The sequence below is a fragment of the Oratosquilla oratoria genome, chromosome 30 (assembly GCF_046742065.1).
Source record: "Oratosquilla oratoria isolate Oo_2021 chromosome 30, ASM4674206v1, whole genome shotgun sequence".
NCBI lineage: Eukaryota > Metazoa > Arthropoda > Malacostraca > Stomatopoda > Squillidae > Oratosquilla > Oratosquilla oratoria.
Window position 1 is genome coordinate 4,963,760 of NC_134806.1, and position 27,500 is coordinate 4,991,259.

At 43.7% G+C, this 27,500-nt stretch overlaps 1 protein-coding gene across 4 annotated transcripts in view; it reads right to left on the reverse strand.

The window, feature by feature from the left end:
- The window catches only part of LOC143040991 (uncharacterized), a 577,258-nt gene that overhangs the window by 449,020 nt on the left and 100,738 nt on the right, over positions 1–27,500 (reverse strand). The window lies entirely within an intron of this gene.

Consider the following 27,500-nt stretch of genomic DNA (forward strand, 5'->3'; position numbering starts at 1 on the left):
TACATTCGTTCTCACAAACGGTGCCTGTCATTATTTTTAGCATTTTTCTTCTTGTTCACTTTATTCATTAGTTCTTAATTAATCTAGAGTTTAGAAATATATATGTTATACACCAAATGTTTAATATATCAACACAAACTCCAATATATCTCAGTAGAGAGAGAGAGAGAGAGAGAGAGAGAGAGAGAGAGAGAGAGAGAGAGAGCGTTGGCAACAACAAAATATATATAAAGGGCGTTCCTATGACAACAGGGTTAAACAAAATGGGCACACCATAATTTCTCCCAAACACTAAACACTCGTGTCTCTTCTCTCGGTCCCTTTCCCACACGAAGAAGAAGTAAAAGAAGAAAAATAAGAGGAAGAAGACGAGTAAGAAGACGAGTAAGAAGACGAGTAAGAAGAAGAAGAAGAAGAAGAAGACGAGTAAGAAGAAGAAGAAGAAGAAGAAGAAGAAGAAGAAGAAGAAGAAGAAGAAGAAGAAGAAGAAGAAGAAGAAGAAGAAGAAGAAGAAGAAGAAGAAGAAGAAGAAGAAGAAGAAGAAGAAGAAAGAAGAAAGAATAAAAAAGAAGAAGAAGAAGAAGAAGAAGAAGAAGAAGAAGAAGAAGAAGAAGAAGAAGAAGAAGAAGAAGAAGAAGAAGAAGAAGAAGAAAAAAAAGAAAAAAAAAAGAGGACGAAGAAGACTACTACTCCCGCACCCAGGGCCACTTCCCGCTTCATTCGCAGCATTTACACACCTTCGTTGGTGGAACGGTCAAAAGCTAACCAATCTCTACTGCAGTTCGTACTTATAGTATTAAAAAAAAAACAAAAAAAAAAACTAACCAATCTCTACTGCAGTTCGCACTTGTAGTATAAATATACACACACACACACACACACATAAGTAATTAAAATAATTAACAAATAAATTAATAAACATAATGAATAAACACAAATTAATTCATAAAAAATAAGTAGATAAATAATGAATAGTTTCGTAGGTCCGTTCCTTTGAATTCCAATCAATCCATCAGTGTCTCACTGATGCGACCTTTTGGTCCATTCGGTACCCCAACTAGGCGATTTCATTCAGTTGAAAAAATGCCTCATAGACGTCCAAAGGTTGAAACCCATAGCAATTAAAGGTGGTGACACACTAGGCTAGTATGCTACTTGCTTTTGCTATTACGTTTGAGTATATCAAATTACTTTGGTTACAATATTCTAGACTTCCGTAAGAACGTCTCCATAATGTGTCTAACATTCGTATTTTAGGTTTAACTTTTCTTTGTTCGTCATTCAGCTTCTCACTATATAACGCAAAATTAATTTGACGTTTGGAAATTTGGAGGAAAAAAAAAATATATATATATATATATATATATAAATATATATATATATATATGTATATATATATATATATATATATATATATATATATATATCACCGAAGTCGTTCTGGTGCCAAAATACTACTCTTGTGCCCATCCTGACTGTCGCCAAGCGATTCTATTCATCTGACAGACCCCCTCACCTACAGGCATCAATCAACCCTTTGGCGCCTATATTCAGTTATTTTCTCTTTGTTCTTCTTGTTGCCAAGCTATTCACAATTCAAAGGGTTAACCACGATAATGGTGCCAACCATCCCCTTTCTCCTCCTTAACCTTCCCCTCTTAACCCCCTTTAACCTTCCCCCTTTCCCTCTTTATCCCCCTAAACCTTCCCCCTTCCCCTCTTAACCCCCTTATCGTTCCCCCTTCCCCTCTTAACCCCTTAACCTCCCAATTCCCCTCTTTAACCCCCTTAACCCCCCCTTCCCTTCTTAACCCCCTTAGCCTCCCCCTTTCCCCTCTTAACACCCCCTTAACCTCCCCCCTAACCCTCCTCGTCTTAACTATGTACACAAGACAACGATCAATGTTTTGACTCGTCGCCAAAGGCGCGAAGACAAACAAGTATGCACGGGGTGGTGCAAAATGTCCCCCGGACGGACGAGATGTCATGTCCTCCTATGATCCCACTCGGGTGACATTAGTGTTTGTTCGTAGTTTGTGTCTAGGTGCATGGATGTGCTACGAAAAGGACAATTTTAGAATGCATACTTGAACATTATACTCATAAGAGCTTTTGATCTCGTTATCCAAAAAGTGATATAGTTTCCGAGAGAGTCAGTGTACACACACACACATATAAATATATATAAACATATATGCATACACATACGAACAAAAAATAAGTATTTTACGCGAAATATTACACCAAATAACAACACATACTTGTTGAATTAAAAATCACAGGGTGATTGAACCAAGAAATCTGCAAACAACTGTACGAGAATCGAACGAAAGAAATAATCCATTCCCTCCAAGTAAACTGAACTACTGAATTGAAAAAAAAAAAATTATATATAAAATCCACGCTGAGACCCCCCTGTGTGGACCAAGACTTTTGCAAGCGACTGTACGGGAGGCAGACGAAGAGACCAGGAACGACCCAATGGCGGGCGGACCTTGTAACCTTCCGCGTTATCTCAGGTGCCAAATCTCGCGGCGACGGCGACGACGTCGAAGACTTCTGCAAATGCCTCGACAAACAAAAATAACAAGATTCTGCTAAACAACCCAGCAGCAACCCCCCCACCACTAGTTGTCTTCGGGAATTCCCGGTTCTGGGAGGAGGAGGAGGAGGAGGAGGAGGAGGAGGAGGAGGACGAGGAGATTGGAGAGGAGTGGGAAGAGGAGGAGGGGGAAGAGGAGGAGGAGGGGGAGTTGGAAGAGGTGGAGGAGTGGAAGGAGATGAAAGATGAGGATTGGAGAGAGGAGAGGGAAGAGGAGGACGAGGAGGAGTGGGAAGAAGAGGGAGAGGAGGAGAAGTGGGAGGAGCAGAAGGAGAGGAAGGAAAAGGAAGAAAAAGAAGCAGGAAGGAGAAAAGAAGAAAGAGAAAAAATCTCTTGGCAGACCAAACCCAGTCAGTATATATTTCTTTCTGCTGTACTTCAACCTAGGTACTACAGTACTATTCAAGTTGACCCACTACGAGGTGACGGTCTTCCGCCAGGAGGCGTTTAGCAGTGACCTTATGCAACACCTTTGCCTTATGTGCTGGAAAGCCCAAAACCTTCTGCCCCTCCCAAGAGGCCCCCCCCAAAAGAAAATGTTTATGTTCTCCATCATCCAAATAATTTGTCTAAAATACTTATCAATATATATATATATATATATATATATATATATATATATATATATATATATATATATATATATATATAATGACAATAAATAAATAAATAAACAAATAAAAATAAAGTAAAGTCATATCGAGTTTAAAACTAAGGTTAACAGGAACTCTTCTTGTGTTACCAACCCACATTTCAAGTTCTACCGTTACACGAATACGCACACGTCAGTCTCAAAGTTTGTTATCAAAATATAAATACCATTATTGTAACCAAATTGAGATTGGACTAAAACACGTGAGCTCAAATTACAGCTCTTATAAAGCAATCCTATTCTCCTAAGTATCAAGTTTAACACATTACCATTCTAGAATGGAAAGATTCAGGTTCCCCCCCCCCAAAAAAAAAAAATTGTAAAATGACTTGTAACAACGGGGCGTGATTTTGAACGATCATCTTACACGAGAGATGTATAAAATATGAAATTGTCTGATCATAAAAAAAAAAATAAGATAAGAAAAAAAATAAAAAGGACTAGTAGGAAAAGGCACACATTTAACAATGCTTTCCTCCCCTAAAAAAAAAAAAAAAAAAAAAAAAAAAAACGTGTGTGTGTGTGTGTGTATGCGTGTGTGGGACGTCCATGCCCCCAATGTGCCAACGATAACGGCAAATGGACATTTAATACTCTTCCATTTCGGGGGTCCAGAATGCAAAGCAGCCCCCCCCCCTCCCGTCCTCCTCTACCCCCGCCTCGCTTTATTAAATCAACATATTCATGAAATGCCGCAGATATCAACGTTAAATTCGTAATGGCATGACAAAAAACAAATCAATTAATAGGCGCACATAAAAGCCATAACCCCACATATCACTCCACCAATTTCGACCTAAATATCCTTCAACTAACTGAACAAACATATGAAACGAGATAACGCACGCCAGCGGAGCGGGAATGTCCACTGGGAAAGAAGCGCCGGTAAACTAGAACCCACAACAACAACAACAACCATTCTACCTACATCTCGGTCAACCAATCCATCACTCAACCTACTCTAATCCGTTCATCAATTCATCAAGCCGCCATCAACCCTACTGACCTACCCATCAACCAAAAATCCAAAAACTGACTCAATATGATCAATAGGTTGACAATATTTTGTCTCAATACTATTCCTCTCCCCACAATATATGAACATAAATACTATTCCTATGCAGTCAATATTATTGTGTTATAAAAATTATTACGGAATATTGCTGAATTTATGGAATCCATCTGGGCCGCGCGGTGGCCCAGTGGATATCGTGTCCAACGCATGATCAGGTGACCGTGAGTTCGATTCCCAGGACCCACTACGGGCTATGTCACGTTAATTCCCGACAACCCAGCCAGGCGGGGAAGCGACCCAAACGTCGGCCTAAAAATCCCAGACGTTTTTCACTTCCCACTTCGTTCGAATGGTATGGTGTGTTAGTTCCATTTAACATTTTCAAAAATGAAACGCATTTTGCTCGATTACATCTCATTTGTCAAACTACTCTCTTCAGTTGAGCGGTGTCTCAGGCCTGTCCCGATGCCGACCCCTTAACCGAAGAGAAACGTCTGTTCGTCGACGCGTTGTGGGTTGTCAACTTTCCAATCGTCGAAAACGCCCCAAACCACACTCCCTTCCTTCCATACTTGGTCCCGTCTCTTCTTCTTCGCTGTCCTTTTCCAAAACGTTGATTTACATATTTTTCTTCTTCATCTTCTCCTTTGGACAATTATTACACGTGTGTTTGTGCGAGAAAAGCAAACGAGATCAAAAGTTACAGGTTGACGCAGAGGGAGGATGAGAGAGAGAGAGAGAGAGAGAGAGAGAGAGGGGGGGATGGAGGGAGGCGGGGACAGCGAAGGATGGAAAGAGTGGGAGATAGATAAGAGGGGGGGTGGAGTGGGAGGGATAGAGTGGGAGAGGGAGGGAGAGGGAGAGGGAGAGAGAGAGAGAGAGAGAGAGAGAGAGAGAGAGAGAGAAAGAGCGAAAGAAGAGAGAGAATAAAGAGCGAAGAGAGAGGGAAGAACAAGAGAAAGTCGAGATGCTACCTCCCCAAGCTGAAAATACTTGCCCACTCATACTACTCCTGCCATTGTCACTCACCCCAGGAGAACGAGAGCCAGCCTCCCCCCCCCACCCCGCCCCGTTCTCCCCCCCCCTCCCTCCTCCGAACTTTCCAACAAGACTTCTCCCGCGGTCGTGACCAACGGGAACGAGCGCCGTGGCGCACTGTCCAGATACTGAGGGAGGCCGCCGGACGATTATTTTCAGTTGTGGGGGTGGGGGGGTTGGATCTTTGTCCAAGCAAGTTTTCGAATGAACAACACTAATATATTCCGACGTTTCGACTATAGATTTTCTTCAGAACATGTTTGTGCTCTTGATTCAAACCTCTTCAGAGAAATAATAATAATAATAATAGTAATACAATAAGATGATAATTCGGTTTAACGTCGCGAACTCTCCCCTGTCAGGAAGCTAGGACGATGCCCCTTACAAAGGACTTTGTAGCGTGGACTTTAATAAACCATGCCCTTGGTCCGACTCACTGGCTTCAGGGCTCGAACTACCGTTACCTGGACCTGCGCCAGAGGTAGCGACGCTCTAACCCAACCCTTCCTCCGAATAAAATCGCCTGACGCCAACAAGAACAAACAACTACAGCCATCAAACGCGGCGCCGGTGATCGCTCTTGCAGACTTCGACAGTGCCAAGGCAGTTCCTCGTCTTCAAGGTGGCCAACGACAGAGTCCGACCTTCTGTGGGAAATCGGCGGCGGCCCTGACACAGATGAGGGCTGGAAAAAGAGATCCTCCAAGACTGGAACGCTGGAAACCCGTGTGCGGCATCCTGAACAACACATAACCATCAACGCAAACACGCATCATGTACGAACAGGTGACAGCGCACGCACGCACGCATCACAGCACTACAAACCGGCACTCCAGCTCTGATGGACATAGAGTTAGGTGTGTGTGTGTGTGTGTGTGTGTGTGTGTGTGTGTGTGTGTGTGTGTGTGTGTGTGTGTGTGTGTGTGTGTGTGTGTGTGTGTGCGCGAACATGTGTGTGTAAAGTCACATTACCCATAGATCAGACCATATAAGAGATCTGAGGTCTCATACAGAAGGGTAGTAGCTGTCGATCACGAGCCCAACACGTGATCCAGGACAATGCAGAATCACACACACGCACACACATACATAAGTAGTCAGCTTTGGCAGCGCAACCCAAAATATTCACAAACCGGTCGAGAAACAATTAACCTTAAGTTTGATAGACAGGTATGTACAAACAAATCAATCTCATAATGTAAACAACCAACGGACAACTTCCTCCGTATACAATCGCATGCACCAAAGTTCGATGTTATAAAATATATAAAACAAAGCGCAAATGAAATTGTCCAAGCCAGCAATACTGTGTATCTGACCCTTTTCATAGACCAACTGGTCCGCTAAACTTCTTTTTTTCCTTTTTGGCGGAACTATTCTTCACTGCTTTTGCTAGACAGTTCACAATCCTCAAAGTCCACTAAATATATATATATTCCTTTTAATTGTTTCCATGTTCAATATGAACACTTAGCCAAGCCTGTTACCCTGACAATTAACATTACATTCAATAACAAACCTTACTCCAGCAATTAACATTAACTATCAAATATTACCCCACTAATTAACATAACCTACCTCTAATAAACCTAACTCCATCGGTCAACATAATTTACGTCTAACATATTCTAACACATCCAACACGCCAATGGTTAAGACAACCTACCTCTAATAACCATCCTTACCACAACATTTATCACCATAATCCTCTATCACTGACAAACCTTATCCTGATATCTAATGATCATGTAACAAACTTTACTCCAAATTTAACAATTTTAACAAACCTTACTCCAACACAAGACCCTCTCCAGATTAGCGAGTTCTTCCAAAGTTCAAATGGCCAGACTATAGTGCATTATACTTCGGTATTTCCTTGCAACGATCCCATCTCCTTCACCCTAATATGGTGCTCGCCTCACCGATGCAGGTCCTCCGTCTCGCGCGCGCGCGCGCCCTCACGTCATTAGCCATTCCACGTACGCCAGAGGTAGGGTGTGAGTGAGAGGAGGCTTCCGAGTAGAAACCTTTCCGCTACTCTACTGTACTCGTTCCAAAGACGAATAAAATCGTCTGGCGATTGGCATGGTGAGAGGGAAAGTATCACCCGGAACGGAAGGGAAAGTTGTTCCTAACAGCTGGGCATAGGAGGAGGGGACTGGTGGAATGTGTTTTGTTTGTTTGTGACGTGATTATATGCTTTTGACTCGGCCGTTGGCCTTATAAGGGGGAAATGGCCTTTGGTGCGCACACGCACGCACGCACGCACACACACACACACATACACACACCAGCACCAACACAGGATTAGCCTCTCTTAACTCCAAACTTAAAGAATCAAACTAGACCACCTCACAGGACCGTACTTTAACGATATATTTTGAAATAACCAAGAAATACAGAGTCCGGAGTATCTCTCTTGTGGAATTCAGCCTGAAGACCCAGCAGATTCTCCAAGTCCTTCGGGCGAAGCCGCCGACAAATCCTCTCCAAGACCCACCGGCAACCGCCCGGGCCTTCGTCGGCGCCTACTTCCGCGTGTGTCTCGCCTGTTGGTGTTTCTTCCCGACTCTACGGAATCTCTGGCACGTGAGACAGGGACCGCGCATCAGGGGCGAGGGCGGGGCTTACAGAAGGGGCCCAGGGCGGGGTGGGTGGGGGGTTGGGGGGCTTACAGAAGGGGGCCCACAGTGGGGGGGGCTTCCAGGGGGGACCTCAGAGGGGGGAGGCTAACATAAGGGGCCTCAGAGAGGGGGGAGGGGGGGCGGCTTACAGGAGGGACCCCAGAGACAAAGGTAGGGGGGGGGTTACAGAAGGGGCCCCACAGTGGGGGGGGGGGCTTCCAGGGAGGACCTCAGAGCGGGCGGCTTACAGGAGGGGCCCCAAAGACGGGGGGGAAGGGGGGGTTAATGAAGGGGGCCCCAGAGGCGGGGGGGGGGGCAGGGCTTACAGGAGGGGCCTCAGAACGGGGGATGGGGGCTTACAGAAGAGGCAGTAGAGAGGAGGGGGTTACAGAAGGGGCCCTGGAGTGGAGTGTGGTGGTGGCTTACAAAAGGGGCCTCACAGCTGAGGGGACTTGGAGAAGGGGCCCTACGCTACATTGTGCCGCGGGGGGAGGGGGTCCCTGAGGTCGCTTTGATGTTGTGCGGGTCCCCCTATTAAAACAGACATCCCCCCTCCGCCCCCCCTCTAAAAAAGAGTGTCCATAAACTTATCAAACATTGTCCATTAGACAAAACTTTTTGGACTACGTCTCTTATTCCCCAGTGATTTTCTGCAAGTCCTGATATTCATGTGTCTTTGTGAATGGTGTTGCACACGGCCGCGCGCGCACGCACACACACACACACACACACACACACACACACATAGTATCTAATGCCTGACGATTGTGTTCCGCCGAATTCAGGATATTCCATTTCACCCCAAAATCAAGACGCGCTTGCCATTAACGAAGGTCATCCTACATATACATTCTGAATAACAGCAAGCGATTTCATTCAGGGGAACCCTTCAACCCCCAACCAGAGCAAATTCAGCCTTAGTAGCCCACTACAGGACCATTCTACTCCCCGTGCCGTAAGTTTCATTCGAGATTAACTTAAATGAAGCAAGAGTTCTTAACCTTTTAGCCAATGAGTGTTTATTCACTGACTCGATGAATAAAATCGCCTGGCGGCAGCAAGACTACACACACACAAGACGCCCATATTCTTAAACGGGCACTGAGGTCCCCTTCCTGGCATTCTACGGGGCCCCCCGAATCTGCAGGGCCTCCCACCGTCTGCAGCAGCAGCAGCAGCACATGCCTACGGCCGCAAGGTACTACTGACGGGGGGCAAAGACCTCAGCGACTCGACGTGCGTTGCAGCCGCCGCTGCCGCCGCCGAGCTGTGCCGGGCGGTGTTGGACGCCGTGGCGCCTCAGCCATGAACATCACTACTACAGGGACTGGCACTATCAACTCCACATGTGCGTCAAGTAAAATCGCGGGATAGAAATAAATATATAAATAAATAATAATAATAATAAAATAAAATAAAATAGCGGCGAGGTATTGGTCATAGGGACACAACCTCTCATAAAGCGTCAGAGAGACAAATATGAATACAATCGTCACTGGCACTGGCACTGGCTCTAGTCGGGTCCCTTTGGCACTATCAGCCTTCCACATTTCACTTGAATAACATCATCTGGTATCAGCCCACAGGAAATACCGCTACTGTCGGCGCGATATTGTCCACGCATATAGAAGCGCTGGTTAATTAATTACCGGCGATATATATATATATATATATATATATATAATATATATATTATATATATATATATATATATATATATATATATATATATATATACTCCTTCCTGGGTACGAGCTTTCCACATAGCGATGGCGCCAACCTCGGCTGAATAAAACCACCTTGTATTAGCCATAGGAAAAAAATAATTGGATTGTAAAATATAAATAAAAGGCCTCGGAGGCTCCCATCAATCCTTTCGCGTTTCCTCAGCTGAGTAAAATGATCCTAATGGCAGACCGATTAAACGCCAGATAGGAAGAGGAACAACAACAACAAGAAGGAAGAAAGAAAGAAGAAAAAAAAAAAAAAGAAACGAAGAACAACAACAACGAGAAGGAAGAAAGCAGGAAGAAAAAAGTAGAAGAAGAAGAAGAAGAAGAAGGAAGAAGAAAGAAGAGGAAAAGAAAAAGAAAAAGAAGAAAAAGAAGAATAACAAGAAAGAAGTAGAAGAAGAAAAAGAAAAAGAAGACGAAGAATGACGACGACTTATCTTCAGATGGCGTTTCCTCTTGCATACAAGCCAGATGAGTCACACACGACAACGTGGATGAAGTTGTCATGATAAACATTACTGTGAAACGTTTTATTCATTTTAATGGATCTACCAAACGTTTTACTGACGAAGTGTTCAGAAATCTTAATCCGAGAAAAAAATATTTATTAATTTATCTTTATTTTATTTTACTGTTATTTAATTTACCTATTTATCTATTGTAAAATAAAGTCAGCCACTAATAAGGGGACGGAGAGGGGGGTCGCCGATTTAATGAAGCGGCCTTGCTGTGGATGTGCTGTGTCTTGCGACACTGCTTCTGACCCAGGGCAGTGGACAAGATGCAGGGATGACCCGTCATCCAGGAGGTGCCAAGATAAGAGGGAGGGAAAAGGGTAGAGGGGAGTGAGTGGAGTATGTAGGGGATGGAATGGGTAGGAGTGGTTACTATGCCTTTGTCTTTTGGCTACCGCCCGTGTAAGGGGAAAGTCTTTGGTATATGTATGTATATATATATATATATATATATATATATATATATATATATATATATATATACTAATATACACATGTCAAGAACAATCCAAACCTTTCGAATAGAAAAAGAAAATAAAATAAAATAATAAAATAAATAAAATATCGCGATGATTCATAAAGACAAAACTGTAATTGGCTTTTGCTACTGTCATTATCATCGCCAACAATTCACCATCGATTCCCTTACGGATAACACACCTTTGCGGTCAACGAAGTTCTTTGTGTCGGCGATTACGATTACGAACGTTTGCGAGGATGACATTTGTGTCTAAGGTGGTGGTGGTAGTGGTGGTTGTGGTAGTGGTGGCAGTGGTGGTTGTGGTAAAAGCAGTGGGCGGTTGGTTAGTTGTGTTGATGGTAGTGGTAGTGGTGGTTGTGGTGGTGATGCCAGTGGTGGTGGTGGCAGTGGTGGTAGTGGTGATGGTAACGGTAAAAGCAGTGGGCGGTTGGTTAGTCTTGTTGATGGTAGTGGTAGTAGCGGTGATGGTAGTGGTGGTAGCGGTGGTGGTAGTGGTAGTAGCGATGGTGGTAGTGGTAGCGGTGGTGGTAGTGGTATTATTTATTTTTTAACGTGTCTCGCTGTTTTGCCTCCGGGTCGGACTCGTCTGCGGTGTGAAGATCTACGGAGGAGAAGGCTAGCCTTGGGACTCAGGAGCGGATGGACTATCTTCTAGTTTCGCCAAATTACTTTTTGCCAAATTATCGCCAAATTCAGTTTTGCCAAATGACATTTAGTCAAATTACAATTTACCAAATCACATTTAGCCAAATAAAATTTAGCCAATTATTTTTTGCCAAATTGCATTTCGCCGAACTCCCCTTTGTTAAACTCCCTCAGACTAAGGCTAGGTTAGTTTAGGCTGGCACATGGCATTTGGCGAAATTTGGCACAACACAACGGGAATCCGACCTAGTTATGGACCAAAAGGTCTCCTGTCGGCATGCTCCTCCTTTGTAATCCTTTGAATGAGTCTACGAAGACGTGGTGATCGAGTGATGAAGCGCACGTAGCGTGATGATGATGAGGTTGACTTGGCTGTGGACCGCAGTGATGTAATGAGATGGAGGCAGGAGAGTGACGAGAAGACCAAGAGTAGATCACTGGGAGTTGATCTTCGAGGACAGGTAATCAGTAAAAAAAAAAAAAAAAAAAAAAAAAAAAAAAAAAAAAAAAAAAAAAAAAAAAAAAAAAAAAAAAAAAAAAAAAACGTATTTGATACACGAAGAGTATTTATTTAAATGGCGTACTAAAAATATTAATTTTTGGGAGGGAATCGCGTAACCATAAAACAAACGAGCGAAACAATTCACTCGCAATTAATTAGGAGATTTAATAGGAATCTATGTATTTGGGGGATGCACAAATTATCATAAATAAAAAAAATAAAAAATTACTTTTGAAAGCGTTATAGGTACTGAGTCTGCATCACCTCCCAGATGATAGTCAGGCCATTCTGCAGTGGGCTACCAAGGCTGCACCCGCCCAGTCATCCCATGAAAACCTGTGATTCACGTGTTCTAAAGCTAGTCCATTATTCGAATATATTCTAAAAGTCTGTTATTTGCCCAGGCTATCCTACTACACAAGGCACAGGTGTTCCTTTCGGTAGAAACAAACGGTTTCCTGGCCTAAGATCCTCAATTTCATAATTATATATTAAATGTACATTCCATTTACTGATGTCTGACGTTTAGTGTATATATAACTATGGTACTCTATCCAGGAAGAATTTGTTTTTTGAAGACGGTCGAAGTTTGATAATACGGCTCTTTCTGCTTTGTTGAGCTTCTTATTCAGAATGTCTATATCTACGGACAACTGCTCGAAAGTCTTTCAATCCAGCATCGTAACCTAGCGAGAGATTTAGGAATTCCGAATAAAAAGTATGTGCGTACATATATATATGCATATTATATATATATATATACATATATGTACACGCATACATATAGTGTGTGTGTGTGTGTGTGTGTGTGTGTGTGTGTGTGTGTGTGTGTGTGTGTGTGTGCGCGCGTTTATGCGTCTGTGTGTGTACATAACCCTAAAAAGATCAAATTATCTTGTGCCAAAGTGAAGGGCTACTAGGAGGTTTACGATAAATAAACCCTATTCACGCTACAGGACGAAAACACCAAAACGCGAAAGAAAACGCCGACGCCTACAATGACGCAGGAGCCTATCCCGGTGTCCGCCCGGGCCGGGCCCGTCCCGTCCGAGGTGGCACCGCGCCGTGAGCGAGCGAGCAAGGCCGTGACATTTCCTCGCTGGTATTTTCGGAGTCTGCTTCAATCCTCCTTAACTATTCACCTGCGACGATCGAAGCTCATCGTCCTTGGCTTTGTCTGGGAGGTTTGGGGGGAAGCTTTATACTGGTCTCTCCCTCCCCCTCTCCATGCACTAACCATACGTCACCTAATACCCGCTATCAACGTCATCTCCTCTGGCTTCAATGGGGACCTATCTAAAGTCCCTTAACAGCGATTTACACTAATTCGCTCCACGTGTTGTGAGTGCTACCCCCTTAAAACACACATACACATACTCACAGACAAACACACACACTCACACACACACACACACACACACACACACACACACACACACGAGGTAATGTAACCCATCACTTTCCTTTTGCCCAAAGTCTGTCGGACATCCTTGACCTCAAAGCTGTTCCTTTTCACTCCCCCGACCCATTTTCCTCCTCCACCCCCGATTCCCTTCCTTCCCATTCTCTGTTCCAGTCACGTGAGAACCGTGGCGACGGCGAGAAAGAAGAACCGAGGACCCAGCCGTGACCCAGAACAAGAACCAGAGGGACCAGTAACCCGGTCGACCCAGCGACACACTTCAAAGACTTTATTCTGGGTGTCGTCAGCTGAACATAAGAATGAAGGAGATTGAAAGAGACTATAAGGCCTACTCTAGGCAGTTCCAAGTCCATGACTACCTGTCATCCCTACCCATAAAGTTATCTAATTTTTTCTTAAGACAACCAATAGTTTCAGCGTCCTCTACATGGTTACTAAGTCTATTCCATTCGTTAATCACTTTATTGGTAAACCAGTCCCTTTCCTTCTTAAATCTAAAGCTGTTATACGCGTCACAAACACGTACAGCATTGCCCATACATGACCTCCGGGCTCTCATCCAGAAAGGTAGCAACTGTCGATCACGAGTCAAACACGTGGTCCAAGACCATGACAGTGAAATCACACATAATTCCCTTTCCTTTCATGACATTCTTAGGCAGCTCTACTTTCCTGGACATTTTCTTCCCCACCTCCGACTCTCTTCCCTATTCCTCCCTACGAGATTCCAAACTTCCTTCAAGAAACTTTCCACTTACGAGTAAATCAATCCTTCCCCTGAACCACTCTCTCTCTCTCACTCTCTCCTTCTCTCTCTACCAACAAACACTTTCAATTGTAGATCCCCTCTCCAGCCCCAACCATGGCGTGACCTAATTTGTCCCAGTTTTATGAAGCAACTTAATACATACATACCGTACATACGTGCATACTGTACATACATGTATACACACAGACATATGAATCTGAAGCTGTGATAAATTAGAGATTATGAAATAGGACCCCACAAGCATTGCTCCTTTCCCACATGCTAAAATTAGGTAAACGCGCGCGCGCACGCACACCAACTGCCCCTCCATTTTCGTATTAAAAAAAAAAAATGTGGCACCTAACTGCGACCTAATCCGACAACTCTGCTTTGTTTAGGAATGCGTTGGGAATCGAATCACGGCACCCGTGTTCATAAGACGAGAACAAAAAACATGTTCAGAGGTATAGAACGGAGAAACGGGATCGAGAGAGAGAGAGAGAGAGAGAGACGGACAATGGGTACTGGATGAAGACCTGATGGACTTCCCTTCTTCCTCCTCCTCCTCCTTCCAACTTCCGCCCGATTTCGTGTGACGCCCTCACCCTTCAACATGACCCCCTAACAACGCCCTCACCCTTCAACATGACCCCCTAACAACGCCCTCGCCTTTCAACATGACCCCCTAACAACGCCCTTCCCTTCCTCCCTCCTGACGTAACCAAACACTTGGACCTCCGAAGGAATAGAAGTGTTATTAACCCATTAAACTACGATGACAAGATGTCTTGTCATTTGGTCAAATAAAAAAAAAAAATCATAAAACACCAAAATGTTTGATCAAAGACCAGAAAAATATGACGTCAGTCCTCGCTTCGCTCGCGAGCGAAGGACTGACGTCATATTTTTCTGGTCTTTGATCAAACATTGTGGTGTTTTATGATTTTTTGTTTTATTTGACCAAATGACAAGACATCTTGTCATCGGAGTTTAATGGGTTAAGTATAGTCTAAAATAACAACAACCGAGATACTCGATGGCCATGACGCAAAATGACATCGAGGATCTCACGTGTGTGTGTGTGCGTGGCGGGAGTTTCTTCAGAAACGAAGAACAACTTGACGATAACCAATGGAAAGTTTAAGAGGATCTATAGAACCAGCTAGGGCTAACTCTGGGTACTCCAGGGGTCGGCCAAAGGTCCCTATCGGGTCTCCATGAGCCCAAACATCCAAGATTACGGATTGGCTGATACGCAGGATTACCTAAGGATTATGTGGGGATTACAGACTGGGTGATATGTGGGATTATGTATGAGTGCTTTATCTCGGGCTATGGGTAGCGCTCCATAAGCTAAGGAGGACATGCCCAGGACTCGGAAACGCTATCAATATAAATGAATTCATTAATATTCACAATGGCTTGACCCAGAAATATATATGAGACCTATTGGTCCATAACAAGGGTAGATGATGAACCAGTGAACGAAGATGAATAAATAATTGTACATCACTTGTGTCGTTTATCTGAATCTTCCATCCTTTCTTTTACGACGAGCTTTACATATTTGATTCTGTCTATCGGTATTAAATCTAATCTCGCTTAACCCCTTTCCCCCCCTTACCAATAACGCTCTTTAAAGAGTTCTGTCTAACATCTAACACTGATGATTCTATTCTAACGAAGGTAAAAAATCTAACTAAAAACCGTCTTCACCTCTTGATCCAGATGACGTCCTTTAAATATCTAATTCTGGTCAATTCAGACGATTTTCTTTAGTCTAAGAAAGGGATGTGTTTGTACGTTCTTGTCTCGCACTCGCTTAGTTATGGGCTCGAATCCTGCACTCTTCTCCGGATCCCAGCAGTGACTTATTATCTGCCACAGCAGTCCCCAAAGCAAAATGGGACGGCTTCGGCCGCAGCAACTCCCCACCTGCCTCTTTAAACCTCTTCTTTATCTTAATCTTCTTCGCGATAACGTCCCCGGGGGATAAAAACCGCAGGTAATCCGCCTCTTTTGGGGACGGAAGCTGTTGCATCACAAGGAGGTTGTCACGGGCGGTGAGCATCAGCGATTTGAAGGTTACTAGAACAACGAGGGAATCATCCCCCCCTCTCTCTCTTCCCGCCTCTCTCTGAGCATATTCTGTTCTGGGGAGTCGTTTTCGAGCAAAATCCTATCATTTCCCATTTCGCCAAACTACCTCACGTGAGGCTGGGTCCGATTTTGGTGAAATGGGAATTTTTGGTGAAACTAATTTGACAGGGAAATTTTGGTGAAACGAATTCGCCAACATGGAAAATTTTGGTACACCTATTTTGGCAAAACGGACATTTAGGCCAAAAATAATCTTGTGAAATTTACACTTTGGCCAAATAAATTAGGCGAAAATTGCATTTTTGGCCATAAATAATTTGCCAAAATCGGAACGACTCTTTATCTCGTACCCACCACCCGTCATCTTAATAAACCCGACCCGTACAAAAAAAAAAAAAAAAAAAAAATATATATATATATATATATATATATATATATATAACAAATGAACAGAAGAAGTTAAGGCATCACTAAGCGTCTCCCCATGTGCATCCGATCAACGTCAAATTCCCGCGGCCTCTCATCCATGTCCGGCCACGAATAGAAAATGTAGAAGATACAGTTCAGTAGTTTACTGGTGCAATTTTGTAATCCACACGCACACAAGTATACATCGTTCTCGATGTACATTACGTGTACGTGCAAGCTCGCACATTCATGTGTGTGTGTGTGTGTGTGTGTGTGTGTGTGTGTGTGTGTGTGTGTGTGTGTGTGTATGTGTAAGTGTTGTGTGTGTGTGTGTGTGTGTGTGTGTGTGTGTGTGTGTGTGTGTGTGTGTGTGTGTGCGCGTGCAGGGATAATCGCACGTAATATCTCTCATAAAATCTTATAGCGCTTGTACAATAGGAAACGCACATTCCAAAACGAATAAACAAATAAAATAATCAATAAATAGAATAATTAATAAAAAACAATCATGGATCACCATGCATCAATGACCTTCCAGCAACTGTCACCAAGAAAAAGAAAGACAAAATAAGAAAAAAAAAAAAAATCTAATCACTTTTTGGGCAATGTCATTCCTTGAACACGCAAACGTACACGACCAAGATTTATCAACTCGTCTGCCTTCAGCTATTTTATGATTTTATCTTTTTTTTTTTCATTCAATTTGTATTTTACTTTCATAACCTCTATTTTCATCTACTCATCTTTCTATTCATTGATTTACGTCCGACTCGTTATGGACCAAAAGGTCTTCTATCCCCTTGTTTTTTTGTTTTGTTTTGTTTTTTGCTACTCATCAAATAATAGATTAAACAAATAAATAATAAAATTAATCACATGAATATATAAATCGATCACATTCAACTGCTACTTCGTTTTCTAGCAAAAATTCAACTTTACATTCACAGCATCAGTGATTTTTCTCTACATATCATTTTCATATGTAACGCAAGGGGGGAGGGGGTCAATATAAACTATTCACCTATTCACTAACATTATTGTAATATACTGTGTGTATATATATATATATATATATATATATATATATATATATATATATACACTGTATATATATATATATATATAATGTATATATATATATATATATATATATATATACATATATATATATATATATATATATATATATATATATATATATAAGCTGAAGGATCGACACCACACCAAGGAGATTAAGGTCCCCCGTGTTTTCGTCTACATATTTTATTCTGGCCAACGCCAGGCGATATTATTCAGTTCAGTGAACGTCGGAGCACGTGACTGCGACACCTGACGTGTCTCCCTCCCTCTCCCGTCACGTCACCCCGACCTCCAAATGTCGTCCTCGGAGAAAAAAAAAAAAAAAAAAAAATCCAAAGTCACATTTCGGTCGTGACGTCGCACAAATGGTTTGTCAAAATATATATAAATAAAAGAATAAATAAATAAATAAATAAACATCAAAATAAATATGAAAATATTAAATTGATGGAAGACGAGAATCCCACGCCAGGAGGCGCTGAGTAGATGCGGCCGACGCCGTCACCTTTGCCCTCTTATGCGCTGGACTGTTGGGGTAGGTAACAGTCAGCTGGGAATCGGATAGGAGTGCGGGATTCGAACCCACAACTATGCGAATGCGAGACCAGCACGCTTCCGATTACGCCAGCAGCGTTCAATAAATAAATAAATAAATAAATAAATAAATAATAATAATACAAAATATGATCAAAGTAAATAAATACATAATAAATAAAATTATATAAAAAAGCGAAAAAGTAAAGATGGAAGATAAAATAAACGAATAAAGATAATCAAAACGAAACGAATAATTATGAAAAATATATGAAACAAAATAAATTTAAATGAAGACAAACATAAGTAAACAAAATCCCTAAAATATACAAATAATAGACATTCTAATTGTAATACATGCATAAACAAATTTGTTTCAAGGTCAAAAATCTGTTAATTTTAATCAGATTGTTACACATCACGATTTAATAATAAAAAATAAAAATAAAAATGCACAAACAAAAAATCACGACTGTAAGAATTCCCATATATAGAAAAAACTATAAAATATTTGCGTGTATTATATATATATAAATGTGTGTGTGTGTGTGTGTGTGTGTGTGTATTCACCTCGGATCTGCTGCAGCCTCTTTTCGATTTAATAATAAATAAATAAAAATGCACAAACACAAAAAAATCACGACTGTAAGAATTCCCATATATAGAAAAAACTATAAAATATTTGCGTGTATATATATATATATATGTGTGTGTGTGTACGTGTGTGTGTGTAAATCACAAAAACACGTGATTCACAAAATGTGTAATAAAACCACTTGGAAAATAAAATGAAAGACGAAAACGTTCGGTCACCTTTCATTTTATTTTCCAATTTGTTTTATTACACACACACACACACACACACACACACACACATATATATATATATATATATATATATATATACATACATATATATTTAGGTGATTATAGAGCAACTAATTCACCTCCAGTGCATTAATATCACCCTCACTACATATCACAAATTCCACGCACAACATTATTACAAAAATCTTATCACAAACGCTTACCGATGTCATCACCAATTTCCGCAAGAACCCAACACTATCAACATATATCTCAAATTATTTGCACAACACAGTTCCCCATTATTTATCACACGTTCCTTTCAACATTATTATCGATACTGGGAGGACTCCAACACGTGTGTAAAGCACTGTCACTCATAAAACACAACACAAACGAAATTATCACCGCGAATCTATCACTAAACCCACGTCACCACACACAATCACGTCGACTCGGTTCATACTCGACCGAGTCCCAACACCGAGTACCGAGTAGCACAAGCAACCGAGTACAGGAGCGGTGACGGTTCCATGACGACTGACGTCCACAGTCCGTCTGTGTACGGCCGTGGTACCAACGCGGACTGTCACGCTAGGCAACGCCACACGCGAACAACCGCCGTCGTGTCGGAGCGTCCGGTCGTGTACGCGGGGTTGAATTGTAACCACCCAGGTATCTCTCCCCCCAACACACCATTTCCCCCCTCCACCTCCTCCTCCTTACTCCTCCTCCTCCTCCTCGGCTCCTCACTGAAAGGCACCTGTTACGTCAGAACTGCTGTCACTACGCTTCTGACAGGCTCCTGACGAGGCTCTGTCAACGTAGCCCTTCCTCCCACCCCCCTTCCTCTTCTCCTCCTCCTCCTCCTTCTTCTCTCTCCTCCTTCAGATCAGTTCCCTTCTAAGGCCCCAACCGCTTCAACGCGATGACGCAATACAACGCACGACTGTGTTTCAGCTGAGATCGGACGATTATATTCAGAGGTAAAGGAGACCACGGGTAAACACTGTGTTCACACCAGGAGGAGCCTCGTTATGACCCAAAACCGTCAAACTGTCCTATATGCTCGGATGGCCATGGCCGAGGAGCCGCAGTGACCGGTTGGGAATCGAACCCGGGTCCATGGCGGGCGAGGCGAGACTGAAATCAACGCGGCACACGGAAGGTCAAGATCGTCGAGTGTTGGAACAAAATACATAAACACCGAACCCCGCCATTTTTTTCTTTTCTTTTTTTCATTTTCCAGGACCGTCGCTGGAACGTCCTCACTCCGACGCAGGAGACACACGAGTGACACCTGCGTCAGGAGGAGAACAGGAGGAGGGGAGGGCATGGAAGGGGGGGGGGGAGGAGGGAGGAAGAGATGGGGAAAATGAGAGAGAAAGGGGGTGGGAAGGTTGACTCACATGACATACAGGCAACAGGAGGGAGAGGAAGGGAAAGGGAAGAGGAACAGGTGGGGGAAGAGGAAGAGCAGGAAGATGAGGAAGAGGACGGAGAAAAAGAAGAACAGGAGGAAAGGAAAGAGAGGGAGGAGGGACAGGAGGGAGTGGAGGAAGAGGAGGAGGAAAAGGAGGTGTACGAAGGGAAAGATCATATGAAGGAAGAAGGGGAAGAGAAATAAGAAGAGAGCAGACATAGAGAGAATAAGGGCGGAGAAAAGGAGGGAGGATAAGGTTGGAGGGCAAGGAGAGAGGACATGTAGAAGACAAGGGCGGAGAAAAGGGGGGAGGACAAGGTTGGAGGGCGGAGGGCGGAAGGAAAGGACAAGGATGGAGTGCAAGGAGAGAAGACAAGGTTGGAGTGCGGGGAGAGAGAGGACAAAGTTGGAGTGCGGGGAGAGAGGACAAGGTTGGAGTGCGGGGAGAGAGCACAAGGGTGGAGTGCGGGGAGAGAGAGGACAAGGATGGAGTGCGGGGAGAGAGGACAAGGTTGGAGTGCGGGGAGAAAGAGGACAAGGATGGACTACGGGGAAAGAGGACAAGGATGGAGTGCGGGGAGAGAGAGGACAAGGATGGAGTGCAAGGAGAGAGGACAAGGGTGGAGTGCGGGGAGAGAGGACAAGGATGGAGTGCGGGGAGAGAGGACAAAGATGGAGTGCGGGGAGAGAAGACAAGGATGGAGTGCGGGGAGAGAGAGGACAAGGATGGAGTGCGAGGAGAGAGGATAAGGTTGGAGCACGGGAAGAGAGAGGAAAAGGATGGAGGGCGAGGAGAGAGGGTAAGTATGGAGGGCAAGGATGGAGGACAAGGACGGAGGGCAAGACGTGGCACAGGATCCGCTCCGGCAGCCAAGCGCGTCGCCAACAAGAGGAGTTCGCGTCCTTGCGTCGCAGCTGCAGCCGCAGCCTTCCCGCGTGGCATATCGCGCCCACAAGACGCCCCGTCAATTCACGCCCACGCCCACCGCGGGAGCCTTCGTGACAACGTCACGTCTCAGGTCTCAGGACAAGAGGACCGCAGGGGGACGGTGACGTGGCAATAAAAGTAATACACGAAAAACATAAGCAATGTTTCCTGGGTGTACACACGCGTACGTACACACACACACACACACACACACACACACACACAATATAAGGGATTACACATTACCTAGTGTGAATTTACATGTTCCAACCACACTTTCTTATGCAACATTTGTCGATCTTTTAACCTAAAAAATGCCATATAATATACATCTCTCTCAGCTTTTCACAGAACATCTATACATACACAAAAAACGCACACGTGTACAGATACACACGTCCATGAACACACACACACAATCGCGCGCGATCACGCACGGCATACAGCTTCGCCAAAAGAGTACTGGATAAATGAAATTACTTGCAGTGAAGATTGCGTGTGAAGACCACAAATGGATTCAACAGAAGCAATTATGATGTAAAACAAAAGGATGACCTACAGAGACGAAAAAAAGGAATAATAGAATGTTTACTTATGAGAACGGGAGGTTGGCACATAAAAAAAAAAAAAAAAATCCCACACACACTGTACGGGATAAACAATCCAAATACAATGCTATTCATACTCACACGTAACATGTACAAACACGTTTTAAACAGTGAAGGTATGGAAGCAACACATGGAAGGTTTTATATACATACATACATATATATATATATATATATATATATATATATATATATATATTTGTGTGTGTGTGTGTGTGTGTGTGTGTGTGTGTGTGTGTGTGTCTGCGCGTGCGTATGTACACATGCAAGCAAGCGCGAAAAAACGAAGCAAACACGCGACCATATGCGGGCCCGCACCACGCACGGACACATACACACACACACACACACACACACACACACACACACACACACACACACACACACGACCGACACCGTCTTAGTTATTTCCGGTTCATCTCGAGGATCCCACAGGCCCCGACCGACAACTGCCTTTGCCCTCTCTCTCCCTCCCTCTCTCCTCTCTTTCTCTCTCACACAACAAAAACCCACATATACTTTATGTGGGTATTCGTCCTGATGACTATGTGAAACAATTAACACTAATGTGAACAAAGTGTGTGCGTGTGTGTGTGTGTGTGTGTGTGTGTGTGTGTGTGTGTGTGTGTGTGTGTGTGTGTGTGTAGTTAGTCAGCGTACGAGTCTCCGTAGGAATGCCCAGAAGCGTGTGCGTGCGTATGTATGTATGTATGTATGTATGTATGTATGTATGCATGGAGATATTTATATTGCTGTATTTACCTAATTGTGCTTTACGAGATAGGAGTTATGGTTGTGTGTGTGTGTGTGTGTGTGTGTGTGTGTGTGTGTGTGTGTGTGTGTGTGTGTGTGTGTGTGTGTGTGTGTGTGTGTGCGCGTAAAGACTGCACCGTATCGTGCAAGTGACAGGAAGAAAAAGAATATTCAGGAAGGAGTAAAGAAAAAAAAAGGGGGGGGAGGGAGGAGGAGGCAAGAGATCGGATAAAAGGTCGGATGTCTGGGAAGGCGAGGGACTAAGATAAGAAAGATAAGTAAAAGGTGGGGAGAACAGAAGGGATGAACCAAAGCAACCAAGAAGGGAGGAAAATGGAGGGAAAAGAAAAAAATATATTTATTCTTCTATTACTTTTTTTTTATCTTATTCTATTTTTATTTTCGTGTAGGTTGGGTAGGGGTGGGGGTAGATCAGGAAGCAGAAGAGGGGGGGGGAGACACCTTGGGGGAAGAAGAAAAACTTGTGGAGGGAATGTTACAGGAAGAAGGGAAGGGAAGGGAAGGGATAATGCGATAGGTGAAGCCTCGTTAAGCAGAGGAGGAAAAGGCTGGGATGGAGAAGACAGTGGAGGGGAAGAGAGGGACGTAAAAGATCAGGATTGAAAAGAAGGGTAAAGGTAAAGGTAAGGGTAAGGGAAGAAAAGGGAAGAGAAAGTAAATGCGGAGAAAGGAAGGGAAAGGAAAGTAAGAGAAGGGAAAGGAAGGAAAAGAAAGGGAAGGGAAGGAAAGGGAAGAGAAAGTAAGAGTGGAGAAGGGAAAGGAAGGGAAAGTAAGGGAAGGGAAAGTAAGAGAAGGAAAAGGAAGGAAAAGGAAGTGAAGGAAAAGGGAAAGGGCAAGGAAAGGGAAGAGAAAATAAGAAAGGAGGGAAAGGAAGGGAAGGGAAAGGAAGGGGAGGGAAAGGAAGGGATGGGAAAGGAAGGGAAGGGAAAGGAAGGGAAAGGAAGGGAAGGAAAAGGAAGGGAAGGGAAGGGAAGGGAAAGGAAGAGAAAGGAAGGGAAGGGAAGGAAAAGGAAGGGAAGGGAAAGGAAGGGAAGGGAAAGGAAGGGAAGGGAAAGGAAGGGAAGGGAAAGGAAGGGAAGGGAAAGGAAGGGAAAGGATGGGAAGATAAAGGAAGGAAAAGGAAGGGAAGGAAAGGGGAAAGGGCAAGGAAACAGACCAAATTTCTAATACCAAGACACAAACAAAGTGATCTCGTGCGCCATCTAGCCCCAGCAGCAGACTGTGAGTCAGCCACTGCCGTCACCTCTTCCGAAGAAGACCCCAAGTCACTACAAGGAACGGTGGTCCGTGGAGGTGGGTAGGGCGGAAGAAAGAAGAATGACAGGAATGAGAAATGGGAGCGGAGTTGAAGAGGGATAGACAGGGAGTGAGAGTTGAGAGTTGAAAGGGGAGTGGGGGGTTGAGTAAGGGGTGAGTATGGACAATGGGAGTTGAGGGATGGATAGTGGGAGTTGAGTGGGAGTTGAATGGGAGTAGAGAGGGATTCGAAAGCGGAAATGGGTGTGTGGGAATAGATCCGGTACAGAACTGGGGTATAATGGTGATAGAAAGTTGGTAGCGTACACTGAAGCTGAGAGAAGAGTATTGGAGAGCAGGTTGTGGGGGGGAGGGGAAGGGGGACTAAAGAGAGTGGGGGGGAGTGCGAGAGTAGTGGGAGGCGGGACTTGAAGATTCGTGGTGTTACTATAAGGAGTAAGAAAAAGAAAAAAATAATAAGACAAAGATACAGAAAAATAAGAAGAAACAGAAGTTAGTAAAAGAAGATAAAGAAGAGGCAGAAGAGGGAGCAGAAGTATAAGAGGAAAAAGAAGCAGAGAGCGGGAGGAGGAGGAGGAAGAGGAGATAGAGGAGGAAGAAGACGAGGAGGAAGATGAGACAGAGGAGGATGAAGAGGAGGGGGAAGGAGGAGGAGGAGGGGAGGAGGAAGACGAGAAAGAGGAAGAGACAGAGGAGGAAGAGGAAGAGGAGACAGGAGGAGGAAGACGAGGAGGAGGAGAAGGTGGAGGAGGAGGAAGATGAGAAGGAGGAGAAGGTGGAGGAGGAGGAGAGATACGCCGATGCTTTATCAGCGTTAATTCTTAAGTCAAAGAGGTTCCTCTCGTGCCATCCCTCGACCCCTTCAATACGGCGACGCAGTCGGCGGATTCTGTTCCGGCTACAGCAGAGGAATGGTGGTGGGGGGGGGGGGAGATGGCGTGTGTGTGTGTGGGGGGGGAAGGTAGTACTGTGGGGTGTGGGGAAGTGTGAGGTGGAGTGTGGGTGAGGATGGGCGAGTGGAGGGAGGGAAGGGTGGAGTGTGGGGATGGGGTGGGAGTGGGGGTAGGGGAGTGGGGGATGGGGGGGTGGAGTGTGGGGGGAGGGGAGGGGTGGAGTGTGGGGGGAGAGGAGGGGTGGAGTGTGGGGGGGGGACTGAGGGACTTTGGCCGGAAGAGGGCATTTATCGACCGAGACCCAATTCTACGTTAGAAACTCGTCGAGGAATGTCCTACTTGGCCTGAACGCCAATTCACCCATAGGATCCGCATCGATATTCACCACAGATACGATCTATGGCAGGGTTATGCAGACAAACAAATAAATCAATAAATCAATAAATAATCAAATAAAACCACGAAGAACCAGAGAAAGATAGACAACCCTCTTTTGGACCAAACTCACCTCCGCAACGACATAAATCGCCCATCCTTTACCAGAATAACATCATTAAGGTACGTCACCTGCATACTCACAACACCCCTATATACCCCCTCCCCCTTCCCCACCCCTTCTTCCCCCCGATAGCCCGAATATTCGAGATGAAATAAATAACATGGCATCGACTACGACCCGCTCCCCTCCCCCTCCCCCGACCCTTGGCACCATCTCGTAGATTCTCTTGTAACAAAGTCCCACCACTTCTGCCACCGCCTGCAGCAGCCCACCTCTGTAACGGGGCGCGTGGCGTCGAGCCAACTGTGGCGCAAGACAGCCACCTCAGCCACAGCCACCGCAGCCTTCCAGGATGAAGCTGGGGAGGCTTAAGCCCTCTTGACCTATCTCAATACCACCTAGGCCACATCAGGATCAGGATGTGTGTGTGTGTGTGTGTGTGTGTGTGTGTGTGTGTGTGTGTGTGTGTGTGCGCACGCGCGCGCGTGTCTCCTTACGAAGAAATACCCAAGCTTCCTGGATGACATATGAATTCCTAAGCAACTTGGTAAAAGCATTTCCTTCCGGATTACTGGCCAATGCCTTATCGAAGTACAATGAATACTGTATTCCTGAACTACAACACACACACACACACACACACACACACACACACACACACACACACACAGGTCTTTAAGTACTAGCACAATACGCCCATTCTCAAACTCTTAGAACAGAACAACCACTGTCACTACCACGACAACAAACGCATTCTTGAACTACCAGACTAATGGGTCTCTATCTCACTGTCTGGCTGACACAAAGCCTTCGGAGATTCTTCCTCGGATGAATAAAATCGCCTGCAGGCAACAGCCAGAATAAAATATAAAAGGCACAAACCCCGGCCCTGTGCACCAACAGACTTAACACACAGTTTCTTCGTATTTTCAAAACACGTCTTCAAACCTTCACCTCACCTCCATCAGGTAGCGACCCTGACGGACTGACAATCAGTTTCCGGACTGAGCCCAGAATCTTCCTCTATAAACTTCAACTGTATTTCTTACTCTTTTTCATATATGGAGGGCTGGCAACCGGCGACTGCTCCCCTCCTACCACTCTCAGCCGATGAGAGAAGCTTAAAAAAAAAAAAAAAAAAAAAAAAAAAAAACTCGGAGATCTGTGGGAAGACCCAAGGACTATTGCCAGCCACTGTGAGGCTGCGGGTTTTCCACTTAATGCAATTCGAGACAATCAATTCATCTACTAAGGGATTTCTCTCTGCTGAATACAATCCTCTCACAGCTGGTTCAATATGACAGATGGCCTAACTTGGGGCCAAAGTGATCATACGTTCAAAAACATATAACAGGAGAAACGTTTGTGATTTTTTTTTATAGAAAATTTCGTGATGGGAAGAATCGCCCATGCTTCTTTACAAACAAAAGCATCAGTTCAGAATGACGTCCTCAATATTCGTTTGCAAAATAATATTAATAATAATAATAATAATAATGATAATAATAATGATAATAAATAAACAAATTGATCAATAAGAATAAAAAAGTCCTGTACAAAATGTCGCCAAAATTAGTTTACACATAATTACAAAAGTACGTGTACAAATTGTCTCCAAAGTTCATAAAAAACAAATTAATAAAGAAGAAATACATATGAAATAGAAAGTAAATAAAAAATATAAGTAAAAAATACATAAAACAAATAAACAACAAAAAATTAAAATAAACAAAAACAAATACTCAAATAAACAAATAAAATTCACATGTCTGGACCGTATTTGTAATAGCAAAACAAAACTTGCTGGCTCTTATCCCTTTGTCGAGGAAACTGAACAGGGAACACTTTAAATATTTTATTCTGACGAGCGCCAGAGGATTTCATTCACCGCAAAGGAACTCCAGCCCCAACGCGGTGATGAAGATAAGTGTCAGGCTTGACTATGAAATGTCAAACTATAATCATTTATCACATGACCTTTACTTAATAAGGTACGAACCATCTTCCCCAGCCGACTGATACACACTTTAAATGTCACAGTGCAATCAGATTACTGATTAATCATGACATCCAAAAACTGAACTGAACAGAAATAAAATAAAAAATAAAGACAAAAAATAAAACAATATAAAAAAAATAAAAAAATAAATAAAATAATAAAATATAAAAAATAAATAAATAAAAAATAAAATAGAATAAAAAATAATATAT